The sequence below is a fragment of the Physeter macrocephalus genome, chromosome 1 (assembly GCF_002837175.3).
Source record: "Physeter macrocephalus isolate SW-GA chromosome 1, ASM283717v5, whole genome shotgun sequence".
NCBI classification, from domain to species: Eukaryota; Metazoa; Chordata; class Mammalia; order Artiodactyla; family Physeteridae; genus Physeter; species Physeter macrocephalus.
The window spans coordinates 34,560,475-34,577,829 of record NC_041214.2 but is presented as its reverse complement, the minus strand read 5'-3'; the positions used below and the strand labels follow the sequence as shown (position 1 = coordinate 34,577,829).

The window sequence follows — 17,355 nt, the reverse complement described above, 5'->3', positions numbered from 1 at the left end:
GCCAGACTGGGCTTCCTGAGCCCTGTCCTCAGAGGCAGGAGGGAGGGCTCGGGACAGAGCTGGCGCATCAGGGTCTCTGCCTCACAGTGGCTACGCAGGGCTCTCCAGGCTGGGACTGAGGTGCAGTTTCTTTGGGAAGCACGACCTACTCTGACCTCAGAAATGCTGGATCCCACACTCCTGCCTGTGTCACCTTCTCCCCTGGGACTCAGTCGCACGCCTCTGCGGCAAATGAGGTAGAACAGAGTGACTGAGAAAGGCAGAGTGGTGGCCTCAGACAGAGCCACCAGCTTTGTCCTTCCCCCACGGGAGGCCCTTACCTCAAGTTGAGGGGGGTAATCCCTATTTCATAGAACTGCTGTGAGGATTCTGGCAGATAATGCAGGGGAACTAGAAAGTAAGCTTCCAGAGGGCAGGAACTTCGCCTCTCTATTCCCTGATCTTTCTCTGGCGCCCTGGACAGTGCCTGGCATATAGTAGATGCACAACAAATAGTGGTTAAATCAACGAAGACGTGCCCAGCAAAGTAATTAGTTAATAAGAAGTTTTCTATTTCTATTATATTCGTTTTCTAGGGCTGCCATAACAAAGTATCACAGGGACTTCCCTGGTGGTCCAGTGGTTAAGACTCCACACTTCCACTGCAGGGCGTGTGGGAACTAAGATCCTGGTTGGGAACTAAGATCCCACATGCTGTGTGGCACGGCCATAATAATAATAATAATAATAATAATAATTTTAAAACAGAAACAAAGTATCACAAACTGTGTGGCTTAAACAACAGAACTTGATTCTCTCCCAGTCCTGGAGGCTGGAAGTTAGAAGTCTAGGTGTCAGTAGGGTTGCCTCCTCCTGAGGGTTCTGAGGCTCCAGGCCTCTCTTCTACCTTCTGATGGGGGCCACATCCTTGGCATTCCTTGGCTTGTAGATGTATTAGTTCAGTCTCCACCTTCTTTCTCCCTGTGTGTCAGTGTCCAAATTTCCCTCTTATAAGGACACCAAGTCACATTGGCCTAGGGTCCACCCTAATGACCTCATCTCCACTTAATTACATCTGCAAAAATCTTATTTCCGAATCAGGTTGCATTTACAGGTATTCAGTGGGGGTTAGGACTTTAACATATCTTTTGGGTGGTACACAGTTCCACCCAGAACAATAGCTATTGTTTTTATCACCTTATAGTCCTGATTACCAACATTTTATCCGTTTTCCTCAAATGTCGTTTTAAAGGTTCCAGAAATGCGAATATTTCTGCACCTAATCCACCTCACCCTCACTTCCTTTTGCACTTGAAATCAGATCCCAAATCCTATGAAACCACGCAGAGCTTGGGGTTCAGAAAGGAAAGCCATGGTACAGAGAGCCCGAGAGAGTACTATTCATATAGTTGAAACAGTAAATGCTACTAAGTTGCTGTGTGATCTTGGACAAGTTACTCCACCTCTCTGAACCTCAGTTTCCTTAACTGTTAAATGAAGAGATTGGGTCAAACTGACATCTCCTTGCAGACGCACAGGGAATAGGCCAGATTCCCTTTCATAACTCCTTCAAGCAGGTGGTCACTTTACCACACTATCCATGGGCATGAAGATTCCAAATACAGCTGACTCCCATGTCTGTCTTCACTTTGTGCTGCTAACTGGCTGCGTGCCCAGAGGCAAACCCCTTTCTCTCCAAGGTCCCTCACCTATAAAATGAGAGGGTGGAATTCTCTGCTCTCCCAAGCCTTGACCCTAGACCTTTCTGTCACAGTTCCTCATTATTCCCAAGCAGTGGAGGACGTCTAAGGGAAGAAACTGCCCTCCCATGAGCCCAGTTCCCTAATCTTTCGTGGCTCTGCTAGTTGGCCAGCTGGGATAGGAACGTTCAGCACATATTGGCCGCCTCCCTCATTTTCAAGGGTCAGGTGGTGGCCCGTGCCCCAGCATTAATGAAGCAGTTTTATTGACCCCCCCCAACACACACACCTGCCAGAATATATCCCAGGCCTTGCTAACTGTCAGTGAAGGGAGACATTGTTAGTCAGAGGGTTACTGAGAGATCCCAGAGCCCACACCTGATCTGAGATCACAAAAACCCAGATTAAATGTAACCAACAGACACCTGGAATTTCCGACTTGAACAGTGCCCAGAATCATGCCTGACCTAAAGGTGGTACCAGATACAAGTGAACCTTCTTTCCTGTTCTCCAACATGCTCTCATGGCCCACTGCTGTCATTCATCCCCAAGAGCAGAGGTATAGTCCAACGGGTCCTGAATCTACCCACCCCCCACCCCCGGCGCAATGCCAGGTGCACGGAAAGCATGGGAGGGAGGGAGGGAGGAAGAGAGACGGAGACAGTGCATCACAGTGATTCATGACACAAGCTACAGAGTCCAAAAGAACTGCATTCAAATTCTGACTTTGCCATTGACTGGATTTGTGACCTAAAACAAATTTCTTAGCCTCTATGAATTTCAACATTCTCATCTGTAAGATATGAATAATAATATTTACTCTACAGGATTGTCATGGGAATTAAATAATTCACTTAGAGCACTTGGCTTAGCGTCTGGCCGGGCAAGCACTCGATAACTGTGGTAGTAACTGATGTCACTGTTTGCAGTGGTTAAAATGATAATAACTGCTTGCATTGCAAGGCCCTCCTATTATTACCATCTGCTCAGCCAACTCCGCAGTACCCCAGGGAGAAGGAATTAGCAGTTGCACAGGGGCAATTCAGAGATGGACCCTTGGTGTTTGGGAAGCATCTCACCTTGTGGCAGAAATCCAAGAGTGGCCTCCAGGCCAAATCAGAGTGGTGGAGGAGCCCCAGGAGGCTGCCTCTGACTGGGTTCCCTTAGCAAGTGGCGCCACCTTCTGGCTGCTCCAGGAACTGTCTTGTACCCCTAGTCACCCAGCTGCAAAATGTGGTTTGTGCCAAGTTCTGGACACCTAGAATCATCCCTTCCCTGCCGGAGCCATCCTGATCCGGTGAGGCCAGCCACGCACTTCATGCGGCCCCGCAGTCACTCCATTCATGTCAGAATTTCCACAACAGCTCCCAATTTCCTGAGGATTCTACATCAACCATAAAATTGCACTTTACCCTGAGACTTTGCATACATTATCCAGCAAGTCTTAGTCTCTCCTGCTGCCGTTTGTGGTGGGAGAAACCACCCCCTTTTCTCTTTCAGTTGCATTTTCTGTGGCTTTGGGTTTTAGGTGAGAGCTTGAGTTTGGAGTAGGGGTCCTGAGTCTCACCTAGTCTCAGCTCACCAAAGGCTTTGCCTGGGTCCCTAATCTCTCCACCTTCAGCTTCCGCATCTACAAAAGGACAGAGATAATTACACCTGCCATCATGGCCCCGACTCTTGAAATTTAAGGAGAATAACGAGTGGGAAAAGCCTCTGTCAGTGTCAGAGATTAGGCTGCAGCTCCTCAGCCTGTGGGTGTAATTAGTGTCACATGTAACTATAGGATCTTAGTGATGTTGGTGCCAGCTGGCCCCACCTCCTTCCTCACCAGCAGGCTCGACAGTGTAACCTTTGTCATGGTGGCTGCTGTGGAGCTGGCACAGAATTCTTTTTTATTCTGTTCATTCCTCAGGCATTGATGAGTTGACTCTGCACCAGGCACTATGGAATTCAGATATTAAAGAGTCAAAATTCTTGGCCTCCAGGACCTGGAGATCCAAGAGGGACGAGGAGTAAATAAATGAATCCACACATTGTTGAGAGCCTGCCGTATGCCAAGCACAGCGTTGGGCGTGCGATGGACGTCAACTGTGTGTTGAACAGGAGGGACTCACGAGGTCCACTTACAAAATCAGCTTTGATTTGAAAGGAATTTCTTCCAAGGTCCATTTCAACGTGTTCAGTGGGAGATAAATACTGTCTCCTGCCCCTGGTTGAGAACATGGATGGTCTCAGGATTTTTCTGATCACTTATAAGTAATTAAAAATTCTGTGCTCATTCTAAGTCACAAAACACGGACTCAGTCCAGTAAACAGCACAGCTAGTCAACTATTATTCAACCTGTGGACCCTCGTTCTCCCCCTCAAGGTGGGGACCAGCGCTCTCCCACCCCCATTCCCCCTGCTGTTTCTAACGCAGCCAGAGTGTAAGCAGGAAGGAAGGCGTGGAAAGGGGGACAGCAAAGTCCTTTCCAGACACGCTGCTGTAAGGTGGCTTCCCAGCGTCTGGGTCTGGCTGGAGTTCAAACCAGATTCCTTCTCCTGGGGACACTTTCATGAGCTCTGCTGAGACCCCCGCTCCCCCGCCGGACCACCCACTCCTCGGCTGGGGCCCCAGGGCCTCCCCCACCCCACAGGTGTCCTCTCGCCGGGACCCCGCTCCGTGGATCCCAGGCCACCATGCCTGTCGCGGGTTCCGCCATTGCTACCGGGGCGGGTGCACCCTTGGGCACTGAAAGAGGGGTGAGTGGCTTCCCCGTCTGAGCTCAAGCAATTTCACATTCTGCTACACATGCGCATCTTTTAATCATCTTGCTACTCTGGGGAGAAAGTTTCCTCATCCCCGTTCTACAAACAGGGACTTCGTTTAGCGCACACACATCCCCAACTAACCAAGACAGGGTTTGAAGCCCTGCGTCTCTGGTCAAGGCCCACGGTTCTCCCATGAGTCCTCGCTGCAGTCGCTAAAGAGAGAAGGGCCTGCTGTGAGGCCTGGGGTTGGCCGTCACGCCTCTCTGTGCCTTGGTTCTTCACCTTGCATGATCTCCGAGAGCTCTTTGCATTCTAAAACTTCGTCATGATATTTCTGAGTTGAGGCTTCCTGGAAGCTGACGGCAGAGAAGTCTGCAGGGCCTCACCCCCCAGCATGGAAAGCAGCCCGGCAACTCGGCGCTCTACTTCCTGCTCTAATGCCCTGCATCTCCTACAGGCCTGTACCTTAAGCAAGCGTAGGGGAGAGAGACACCATTTAACTGGTGCTGGCGTTCTGCTCCCTCAGTGAGGATGTGCCCTGTGCCCAAGAGATGGAAGGCGTGAATTTGCTTCCTCTTCAGGCAGGCTCATTTCCCACGGGTCCCTCCTGGTGTGAGGGATATGCCTTGCTGAGCATGATAGGTGTTTCAAGAGAGGAGCTTTCCAGATAGCATGACTCCTCTTTTAAGTCAACTGTTTCATAAGAAGAAAAACCCCATCTGTGCTGGATGGATTGACTGTGGGTCCCCCAGAAGGCACCCTCCTAAGGGATTTCCAAGGATAATTTCCAAGAACATGCACTGGCCGTGTTCTCCTAACACCTTGCTTTGGCGCCGTCTGTAGGACTGCAGAGCACAGCCGCGCACAGTACCCTGCATGTTCTCTGCTGTGTCCCCCTAGATCCTCACAGCCTCTCTGTGGAGTAGCAGAACTGGTGTTATTACCCCCTTTTACAGAGGCGGAAACTGAGGCTCAGAGATGAGAAATCCGTGTCTAGTGATAACCAGAGCCAGGACTGGAACTCGGTTTCCTGTTCTAAGTCTAATACTTTGAGTTCTGTCCCCTCTTTCTTGCTGATGTTCACACAAGAATGAGTGAGCATTTCTCTGCCCTTCCCTAATTGTCTCCCTATCCAATCCCATTCCTGGACACGGTGTCCAAACCCACCTTCCTGCACTTCAGCCAGCCTCGGGCGTGGGAAGTGGGGTGGAGTCTCAGGCAAAGGAAAAGTGAGGATTCTTCTAGAGTTCTTTCAGTAGACTGTTAGCCCCACACCCACCCTGCCAATCTACTGACCGGTCCATTCTACACCGTCATAATAAGTTGAGGTTATGTGTCCACATAACAAAAAAATTGAGGTTATTTGTCCCCTTCATTAAATTAGCCTGGGTTAATTAAATTAAATTAGCAGACACAGGCTCAGGGGTAAAGCATATTAATTCCTGATTGCCCTTAAGTGTCCCTTAAGTTCCAGTGAAGGGTAACAAAGGCAACGTTTATTGAGCACTTACTATATGCCAGGATTTGTTCTGAGGTTCTTGCATATCCTAACTCATTTGACCTCACAGCAGCTTTATGAGGCCCATACTTTTATGACCCCCTTTTTAAAGATGAGGAAACTCACGGACATAGAAAACAAATTTATGATTACCAAAAGGGAAGGGGAGAGGGAGGGATAAATTAGGAGTTTGGGATTAACATATACACACTAATATATACAAAATAGATAACCAACAAGGACCTACTGTATAGCACAGGGAACTCTACTCAATATTTTGTAATAACCTATAAGGGAAAAAAATCTGAAAAAGAATATATATATACACACACATAACTGAACGACTGTGCTGTACATCTGAAACTAACACATTGTAAATCAACTATACGTTGATAAAAAAAATAAAATTAATAAAATAAAGATGAGGAAACTGAGGCACAGAGCAGTTAAATAACTTTTGCAATGTCACACAGCTAGGAGGTGACAGAGACAAGGCTTTCAGCTTGGGTAGTTTGATTCCAGAGCCTGTGTGCCCAGCAACCCTCTAGATGGACGACGGCTCGCAGCATCCTGACCCTGGAGAGTTTCTGGGATGAGAAGAACACTTGTCTTAGATGGATTCCCAAGAGGCAGACCCCAAGTCTAGGACTCTAGCAGGTGGCATATTATGGAGGTGTCCCCGGGAAGCCTGTGAGGGAGGAGGGGGCAAGCAAACCATCTCAGGCCAGGGGCCAGCTTCAGGGGAACTCGGGAGGGAAGTTCCACCTCAGAGTTGTCCCAACCCCCAAGCAAGGGGCTTTCACACCCCACGCCTGTCAGTCATTCCCAGAGGACTCGCCCAGGGAACTGAAAAGTGGGCTCTGCTGGCCGGAGGGCACTGCTCCACAAAGAGCCCCGACTGCGGACCCCGGGAAGTGAAAGCACAGGGAACCCACAGGCGCAAAATGGGTGGAAAAAACAATCCAAGGGGATGTGGCCGAGCGCTGACAGTGTCGGCTCTAGCAGCCGCACCTGAAATAGGAAAGAGGAGTTCGCAATCCGGTTTAAGCCTCAACAAGTACCCCACGTATTTCTGAGCAACACAAATTCCTCTGATGTTGGCAAGCGCCCAGGAAACAAATCTGGTCAGAGGGAAGTCGAGGATAACTACTTCTGCAGGGCCTCCTCCCGGTAAACACAAAGTGCCTCTCCGAGCCCACGTGACCGCGGCCGTGTCCACGGGGCCGGCCCACGCCTCTGCAGCCACCTCCCAGCCCGAGCACACGGGCCGCGATGCTCCGGCCCCCTCCCACGCCGGGAGGAACCCGCTCCATCTTCATGCCCGCTGCCCAGGAGCCTCTTCTGGAGCTCTGGAGGTCCCCCTACGCTCCACCTAGTGGTCTCCCACCACCGCTGACCTGCCTTCTCCATCCACTGTTCCAGCCACTCTCGCTCTACATGATAGGGGCCTAGGGCACGCCAGTCACTGCACTGATTTTCGTTCCCTCATTGTTTTGTGACGTTATCTCATTCTTCTTAATCATGAAATACGTCAAACACATATAAAGGGGTGCCCAACATCCAAAAGTGTCCACCTTAATGTTATTTGCTACACACCTCTTTTTTTTTTTTTTGGCTCCGGACGCGCAGGCCCAGCGGCCATGGCTCACGGGCCCAGCCGCTCTGTGGCCTGTGGGATCTTCCCGGACCGGGGCACGAACCCGTGTCCCCTGCATTAGCAGGCGGACTCTCATCCATTGCGCCACCAGGGAAGCCCTACAGACCTCTTTTAAAAACATAAAATCAAAGATTCCAGATACAACTGAAACACCCTTTGTGCTGCGCCGTCCTGATTCCATTCCCCTCCCCAGAGGCCACCACTGCTCTACATTTGGCATTTATCATTCCCACCAGTGTTGTTTCAATTTTACTATATATGTATATAAATCTTTTATAGGATTGTTTTGCATGATTTTAAACTTTATATTCAATTGTATTACACTGTGTATTAGTCAGGGTTCTCCAGAAAAACCAGAACCAATAGGATGTTTTGAGAGAGAGAGAGATTTATTTTAAGGAATTGGCTCACACTATAAAGAGGCTGGAAGTCCAAAATCAAGGTGCCCGCGGGTTGGAGATCCAGGGAAGAGCTGTTGTTCCAGGTCAAGTCCAAAGGCCATCTGCCGGCTCTGGGGACCTCAGTTCAGGATAGTTTAGAATAGTTTGTTCTATTCAGGCCTTCAGCTGACTGGATGAGGCCCCACCAACACTGTGGAAGACAATCCACTTTACTCAGTCACCAATTCAAATGTTAGTCTCATCCAGAGTAATGTTTGACCAAATCTCTGGGCACCATGGCCCAGCCAAATTGACACATCAAATTAACCATCACACACTACTTCCTTCAGCAACTTGCTTTCTTCACTCCTCATTTTGATTTTGAGATTTATCCATGTTTATACATAGAGCATTTCATTGTGTTTACACCATAGGTTATGAATTTTTCTGCTGATGGATAGAGGCTGCTTTCGGTTTCACTATCACAAACAGGAGGGGCATGAACCTTCTCATGCACACATGGGAGAGTCCCCCTAGGTCCGAGGTGGGCAAACTATAGGCAGAAATCTAACCAGGCACCTGCTTTTGTAAATAAAGTTTGACTGGAACACAGTCACACCCGTTCATGTACTAATTGTCTAAGGCTGCTTTCATACTCCCAAGCAGAGACGTGTAGTTGCAACAAAGACCACAAAACCTAAAGTATTTCCTCCCTGGCCCACTATAGAAAGTTTCTGGGAATTCCCTGGTGGTCCAGTGGTTAGGACTCTGCACTCTCACTGTGGAGGGCCCGGGTTCAATCCCTGGTCGGGGAACTAAGATCTCACGAGCTCTGTGACGTGACCAAAATTTTAAAAAAGAGTTTCTTCCCCGGCTCCAGGTCAGTACCTAGGAGCAGAATGGACTGTGCCCATCACCAGCTTTTATCCGGCATTGTCAGATGGCTCTCCAAAGTGGCCGTACCAATTTACCCTCCCGGAAACAGTGTGCGAGATCCCCACTTTCTTCACATCCTCACGTCCCAAAGGTTTGCCAGTCTGATGCTTGTGAACTGGTTTCTCATCCTTATTTCACGTTTGGCTCTTTAAACACGTATCACTTATTCATTCAACAAACATCTATTAAGGGATCATTGTGTGCCTGGTACTATCAAGATAAAGCTGCCTCTTTTACAAGAGAAAACACTGAGCTACTTAGTGTGAGAATCACAGCTCAAACATGGTGGTAAGGCAAGATGGTCGCGTGTGGGTATTGCAGGCATGCCCTGGGGTGGGTAGCACCATGAGCATAAAATCAAACAGCTGACATTGCTCTGCAGGCCTGAGGATGCTCAGTTGGAAAATAACACAACAATTTGGCTCTCTGCCCACAGCTTCTGACAGGGGCACCTCCATCGCAATCCTTAGCAGAAAGGACCTATATTTCACACAGGCATCAGTAGAGTTGCTTAGTAATTAAACTGGTTTTCTGTCTTCTCTTTTGACCTTAGAAAATAAAGCGTCTGCAATTATAAGAAAGACTGAGTGTGAGAAAGAAACTGTCCATAATTTATACAGCAAGACATACAGCTTTATTGTTTAAAGTTACCAAGATAGCCAATAAACAAAGGAAAAGGGAGGTGGAGTGTGAGGGAGCTAAATCTTCATTTGTCCGCCAGGAAGTCAATAAATAATGCCTGTGGCTGACAACTCAAACATCAAGAAGTTTGTAGAAATATGGGGCAAGCTCTGGACAAGAGAACAGCTGGGGACTAGGACATGGGGAGAGAAAAATGTGGGAAGGGGAACGCTTTTCTTTACAAGCCTTTATAAGCATCTCTTTTTAGTATTGGTTAATTTTTTAAACCAATGTATGTATTGCTTTGAAAATTTTTAAATTGAAATACAAGAAGTACAAAAGAGAGCATCTGAAATAATTATAGATGAAGTGATATGTATGTAATAATCTCAGAGATAGGAGTAGAGGTCAGTGGGAATAGAGATTTGTTTAAAAATTAGCCGTGAGATTGTCCTTGTTAAAGTAAGGAGGTGAGTCTCTCTCTACCTTTCTATGTAGTTTGATGGAGTTGAAATGTCCCACAATAAAAAGTTTTTTTGAAAAAATAAAAAAAGAGCAATGAGCTGTGAGTCAGACTGATAACAGATTAAATTCAGCTGGGCCACTTAGTTCTGGGGGCAAGTTCCTGAACTCTCTGGGCCTCAGTTTCCCCATCTGTATAATGGAAATTATACAGATGCACCCATTCTGAGGGCAGAGATGAGAGACTGTACCTGTCTCAGGTACATGTTAGTGGTGGGGAAAGACAGAAAGATATCACAATAAAGTCTAACATGACAACTACAGTGATAGAGGTATACCCACAGGGAATATGGGAAGTACAGAGGATGACTTAGTTGTCTCTCTTCTGGTTCAACCTGATAGTTGTTACCTGAAGATGGAAAATACGAAGCCCACGCAGTGAGTTAAGGTTGCACGTGCAAGTGGAGTTAGGGGACGTGTCATCAGGTAGTGGAGAGGGTGCCATGTCCCAGACAGCTCCCCCCAAGCACAGTCACAGCCACTGTGGGTCCCTGGAGAATCAGGCACACTGAGGGCTAAGGTCGGGTCTTCCGGGCAAGTTCAGGATGGTGGGCACTTCTGAGTTGTACTGCATGTAAGCCTTGACCTCATCATCACACTGCGCTCTGGCTGAGGGAAGAAGGTCTTAGTAGGAGAGGTCAGAGGAGTGTGGAGTGAGAGGCCAGAACTGGTGGGTGCTGGTGTTCACAGTGATGGGTGATCAGGAGCACCTGGTCCCTAGAGGCTGCCCTCTGTCTCGAGGAGGACAAAGTTCCCTAGGCTTCATCTTCTGCGGAGGCCTCCCTCATCCTGTTCCCACAAGTTCTGGCTCTGGGCTCACCCAGTATCCTGTCCGCAGCTACCTTGGATGGTTATAGGAGGGCTTGCTTTGGGCACAAAAGAGTTTAACTGCCACGGTACACCAGTATGTAAGCCTGGGTGTATGTGTCATGACCCGGCCCTTCAGGGCCTAATTTTCTACACATGCCCTAATAAAATCTGAGTTTTGAGCACCAGGCACATCAAGATACAGTGACCCTGGGAGGCTCTGTTTGGGCAGCCAGCTGGTCTCCCTCTGTGATATCTCTGTCTCTCTGTCTCTCTTTGCTTCCTAGATTTGGAGCAACTGCTTTCCAACTTCTCATTCCCCTTTCTACTGGAATGAACTTACTAAGATGCAATTTGAATTTATTCAGGGGTGTGCTCGTGAATAAACCCTCACAACTTGTCCCTGCTCTTCACTCTGGCTTTACCTCTTCTTCTCTCCCCTGCTATAGGCTGACCTATTTTTCTGAACAGATGTGGGCCTCTCCAGCTTCCAGACCTTGACTCATGTTGCTACCTCTGTGTGTCATGACCTAACTAGGCCATCCAGCCTCCATGCTTTCCTCATCTGCCAGGTGAACTCCTACCCATCCTTCAAAACCCAGATCAGGAATTAACACAACATTGTAAATCAACTCTACTTCCATAAAATAAATTTTAAAAAAACAACTCACGCTGCTCTGGTCATCCTCTGTACTTCCCATATTCCCCATATTCCCTGTGGGTATACCTCTATCAGTCACTGTAGTTGTCATGTTAGACTTTATTGTGATATCTTTCTGTCTTTCCCCACCACTAACATGTACCTGAGACAGGTACAGTCTCTCATCTCTGCCCTCAGAATGGGTGCATCTGTATAATTTCCATTATACAGATGGGGAAACTGAGGCCCAGAGAGTTCAGGAACTTGCCCCCAGAACTAAGTGGCCCAGCTGAATTTAATCTGTATCAGTCTGGCTCACAGCTCGAACTAAGGCTGGAGAAGGGACGGGAATGGAGTGAAACTTATCAGTGTGAGGAATTGATATGTTCTGATTTGGGAGTGAAGGGGAGGGCGGTACCAAAGATGATTCTCAGGTTGGAACTAGGTAGGAACCTGGGTGTCCCTGGAGGGTCTCCCCTTCCTGGTTGTCCATGAAGAAGCAGCACTATTTCTGGGCTCATTAATCCAACTGTATGTCCTGTACTAGACGCTGTGCTGGGGATGGAACAACAGCAGGACAGAAAGGCGGTGCCTGGCCTCAAGGAGTTTATATTCTGGCAGCAAATACAGAGATAACAACTAATAAACCAATAAACAAAAATTGGTAATAATTACAAGCTGTGGTGAGTGTTTTAAAGAAAGTGAACAAGGCAGAGAGGGGCAGAGTGGAAGGAGGTCCTATCTTAGGCAGGGTGATCAGGATGAGGGAGCCACCCAAACACAGCAAAGGGGAGAGCAGTCCAGGCAGAGGAGTCCGCACGTGCTGAAGCCTCAAGGCAGGAGAGAGGCCCGCGTGGTCCACAAAGACCCGGCACCAGCAGGGTGGAGCCTGTGAGAAGTGGGAAGATTGACACACATGCAGGGCCTTGAGGGCCACTGTCAGGAGCTTGGATTTTATCTTAAGCACAGGAAACACCTCAGAAGAGTTTTAATTTAATTTAATCAGAGTGACATGATCTGATGTGAAGAGTTGAAGAAAATCACTCTGGAAGCAGGATGAAGAATGTGCTCAAGCAGGAGGGGACGGAGGGCTTAGGAGGATGTTGCCGTGGGGTTGGAGAGCGTGGTGGGGGCTTGCACCAGGGTGACGTCAGTGGAGATGTGAGAAGTAGATCGATTTGAGATACATTGGGGCGGTGCGGGGAGGGGGGGGAATTGACTAACCTTGGTGTTGGATTAGATGTGGGAGATGAGAGAAAGCGTGATGTCAAGACTCCCTGGTTTCTGTTAGTACTGTTTACTGGCATGGAGTGGGGTTGGGGGGCGGTTTGCTTTTAGAGGGCAAAAATTCCATTTTGGTCACGTTAAGTTTGAGACATCTGAGCCAAGTAGAGAAGATGTCAAGGAGGGAATGGTACGCAAGCCTAGAGTAGAGAGGAAGGTTCTGAGCTAGAGATATAAATGCAGAAGTCATCTGCACATACATTGCAAGCCATGTGAATGGATCAGATAACTCAGTGATTAAAGAGAAAAAGCCCCAGGACCCAGTCCTGAGAACGCTAGCATTTAGAGGTCAGACAAGGGAGACAGACTTCATGCAGGAGGAAGCAGAAAGATGGCCAGCAAAGTAGAAGGAAGAGCAGGGGAGAGTGGTCCATGGAAGCCAAGAGAGGAAAGTGTGTCTCATGACGGATGTAGCGGCAGGTCAGGATGAGCACAGAGAAGCATCTGGCTGGCTGGTGACATGGTGGCCTTCACCATCCTGGTGAAGAGGCAGTAAGAGTGGGGTATAGGGACAGATGATGATTTCTTGTTCATTTATTGCTGGAAGCAAGTCATGTTGAGCATTTATCCTAAACTTGAAAGTCAAACAAATGTGAGAAGTGTTTCCAAGGCTCTTGCATCGGCCAGTGCACCAGCTGAGTCTCATTTCCCAGGGCCCAGTCTTACCCACCTCCTCCCTCACCTGCAGCGCTTGTTGCTGGGATGCCAATATCATTAACTCCAAATAAAGCTCTAATCATACCCTTGGGCCCAAATGATAACCCTTTTGAAAATGCTGCTCATCCTTGCCTTTTTGAAACAGAATGAAGGTTAAATGCCTCACGGGCCACCACCAGCTCCATTTATTTTTATAACTGCATCCGCAGTGAGGATGGCAGTAGGAAAGGGTAAAATCCTCATCATCGTAGTACCGGGGACCAGGGCTTTACAAATGACTATGGATGGACAAACTGAAAGAAAAATAACGTGAAGCCGCTAGATAGAAGCCTTCATTCAGCCAACTGTGCATCCAGAAAAGGCAGAGTGGGGACAGTGCCAGACCACACATACCCAGCAGACTCACTCAGCAATCACTGAACAACTGCTCTGTCCTAAGACGAATAACAACAATAAAGATGGCAACCATTCATAGTAACTGCTCCAGGCCTTCAGCCGAGTGCTTCGCATGCAGTGGCTCATTTGTTTCTCACAACTAGCCCAGGGGACAGGGAGTGGCATTATCCACATTCTACGGATGAGGAAACTGAATCTTAGAGTCACTTATCCCCGTAACTGGCCCAAATTGGTGAGGGAGGAGCCGGGGTCAAGAATAGGCCAACGTGGTCATTGCCTGCATACTGTTTACACTGCATGGAGAGAGGGGGACATGCTCCGCTGTGGGGGGAGCGTGGCTCAGATGCAGGATGATTCAAGGAGGGAGGTAGGGAGACAGCTAGGGCCCATGTGCAGCCAGTAGCTCTGGCTAAAAGCCTAGGGGCCATCCTCAATTCCTCTCCCTCACTCTCCCCACGACTGCTCCATCCCCAACATCCCTCAACCACCCTAGTCAAAGCCGCCATCGCCTCCCCTGGATGAGTGCAGGAGCCCCCTAGCTGGGCCCTCGGCATGGCCCCCTGTGTCCCACAGGAGTCAGGGGGCTCCACTTACCACGCAGGTTACCCCTGTGCCTGCTCAAAACCTTCCACTGGCATCCCAGCAAATGCCACTTCCTTCCCACTCTTCCCAAGGCCTTCCCCCCAGGATCTGGTCTTTGCCTGCCTTTCTAACTGCATCTCCTGCCATAGCTGCTGATTCCCCAAAACCAGCACAGAGCCTGGCACAGAGGAAATAATAATCACGTGCTGAAGACATGAAGGCAGTAATGGATGAGCGAATAAAGAAGCTTCGTGGAGGAAGCCATGTTCAAGAGGAGCGTTAAAGTGGGGAAGGGTTTCTCAGGTGGCCAGGGCCAGGGAGTGTCAGGTGGTAAGACCGGGTGCTCTAGGCAGAGGCAACGGCGTGGGTCAGGACAGCAAGGAGGTCCAGGAGCAGCCCGGGGGCGGCCTGAGCAGGACCGGAGGCAGGTCTGTGCAAAGCAAAGGCTGTCAAAGTCAAGTGTGCGTCGTAAGCCCCTGGAAAGCGTGTTAAAACACAGATCACGAGGACCCACTCCAGAGATTCTGACTCAGACATCTGAGGTAGGGTCTGCGAATGTGCATTTCTCACAAGTTTCAGGTGGCGCTGATGCTGCTGGTGCAGGGACCACACTTTGAGAACCACTGGTGTAAAGTCTGCTAAGGAAGCGTCCACGTGGAGGCGCAAAGGAAGACAGCTCCAGGGAAGTCAGATGAGGTGGCTGCCGGCCAAGCCGGGAGCAGCTTGAGCCTCCACAGCCAGTGGGCAGCGCCCCGCCCTGCACCGTCCCTCATAGAACACACCCCTGCCCCCCATGACCTCTGACTGCCATTCCCCTGCCGCTCAACCCCAGCTACTCTCATCCACAGCATTTTAGGCTTTGAAGGGGAATTTTGTTTCTGGCTCCAGCAAAATTAATGGGTCCTAATCCCTCAAAACCAGCTAATCTCGCATAGCGATTCACACCGTTGCTGCTATGACAGTACCTCTTTTCAGCAGAAGACCTGGTGTTAAGTCATGTAGCCTTGATGGTAGGAGTCCCAGCTCTGTTTGGGCAGGAGGACAGAGAGGAGAAGATGTCATCTGCTGGTGTCCCCAGCACACCATGTGCAAGCTGCTAGCCTGCCCTCCCTTAAATCCGCCCTTGAGTGCAAATGTTACAACAGTTTATACTTTTCTCCTACTAGAAAAGTGGGCAGGAGTGGTCCCAGGGTCACGGGTAAGTATGTTTGTATTCACAGCATCAGTCAGGGACTGTACATTTGGTATTTTTATCACCTTCTCCCCTGGAAAGAAAAGGTGATCAGAGAAGTGAGGCTAATTTGCATCCACTTCAGCCATAAATCCAAGAGGACCAGATAGCTAATGTACATCTCTCGAAGTTTTAAACACAAGTGCCCTCTCCTCTCTAGGGCCTGACAGCAAAGTTCGCAGCCCCGGAAGCCCCCTGGGCCTTCAGAGTCGGACCGCAGATCTGCCTCAGCTCTCCTCAGCTTACAGGGCTCGGAAATGAGCGCTCAGGGACTTGGAGTGGGAGACGGTTTGGTTTGATTGGTCAGGGTCTCACACCCAGTAGGGAAGATGCCTCTTTGTCTTTGTGATGCAGCCCAAATAGGAACCAGGAGTCCTGACTGTTCTGCGTTACAGCAAAGACAGAAAACAGTCCTCCACAGCAGTCTCTCTTGATTCTGATGTGCCTTTCAGTTTCCAAAACTGATGACAAAGACTTGCACACTTTCAAGTCACATTAACCTGGTTTGGCCTTCTGGCTCTGCCACATTCCAGCTATGCGATTTGGGCAATGATCCTATGCTCTCTGAGCCTCTCGGCATCCTCATCCATAAAATGATATCAGCATTAGAGGAGGGCCGTGAGCATTTAGTGAAGTCATGAATATTGAGTATTGGGTGGAAGGTGGGGAACAGTCAGTGAGCTGGGATCTGTGTAACAATTGGGTCTCCATGGATGAAACGCTCTGCTTTATGGTGTTTGCCAATTTCCCTAGTGTAGCTACTCTCACCACAGCTGACATCAAGCTACCAGCATGAATGCAGAGTTGGGAAGAGATGCATTGTAGGACAGTGTTACGTAGCGTTCCCACCTGTCGACTGAAGAAAAACACACAACTTAAAAGTTGAGAGTTAAGTTTTATTAGGGAACCTTACTGAGGACTATAGCCCCAGAGACAGCCTCTCAAATAGCTCTGAGGAACTGCTCAGAAGAGGTAAGGTAAGAGGCAGGATATATTGGAGTTATTTTCTGGAAAACAACATGTGTTCGAACATCAAAAGATTACTGCTAATCACAAGAAACTGACATCTCAAGTTAATGATTTTAGTGCTTTTCTATATAAAGGAAGATGCAGAGTCTGGGTGCATTGAAATTATTTCTTCAATATGCATCTTAACTCTCTGGGGCCAGTATCCAAAGCACAGAAGACTTCCTGTTTTTCTCCACCCTGAGTTCTCTGGGTGCACCATGGGGCTGGGGGCAGCTGCAGGGGCTGATGGCCTGGTCCTTGTAGAACTGGAATGGTGGGCAACATTCTTTGTCTACTGGAATGGCAAGAAATGTTCCCTGTCCACACATCTTTACAGATACAATAGAAGCAAATAACCTCAAAAGCAGAGATAACCGTCAAACATAGTAAAACAATTAGGAAATGACGAGTAGTCATTAACTTTGTATTTTGAGTATTTGTTACCTTTGTTTTTAGTATAATTTATGTAATTGTAAGTTCACATAATTAACATTTTCACCGTGGCTGTGTTTAACAACCGGCTCACGAAGCTCCTGAAATATTTATTTAACAGTCTGTCCTGGCAAGAAGGTACAAGCCAGTACAAGCCAGCTCCAGCATGTGAGTGGGCCAGACCTGTAGGCAGTAAATCCAACTTCTCTCACTCTTCCTTTCCTGTCCTCAGTCCCTGGGAAGGTTTCATGGTTTTCCGAGATATAGAGACAAA

General features: G+C 48.6%; 1 protein-coding gene and 1 non-coding gene across 2 annotated transcripts in view; both read left to right on the top strand.

Moving 5' to 3' along the window:
• Positions 1–17,355, top strand: part of BFSP2 (beaded filament structural protein 2) — a 69,869-nt gene that overhangs the window by 18,024 nt on the left and 34,490 nt on the right. The window lies entirely within an intron of this gene.
• On the top strand, positions 8,708–8,780 carry TRNAE-CUC (transfer RNA glutamic acid (anticodon CUC)). The gene has a single exon. It is a non-coding gene; the product is annotated as a tRNA-Glu (tRNA).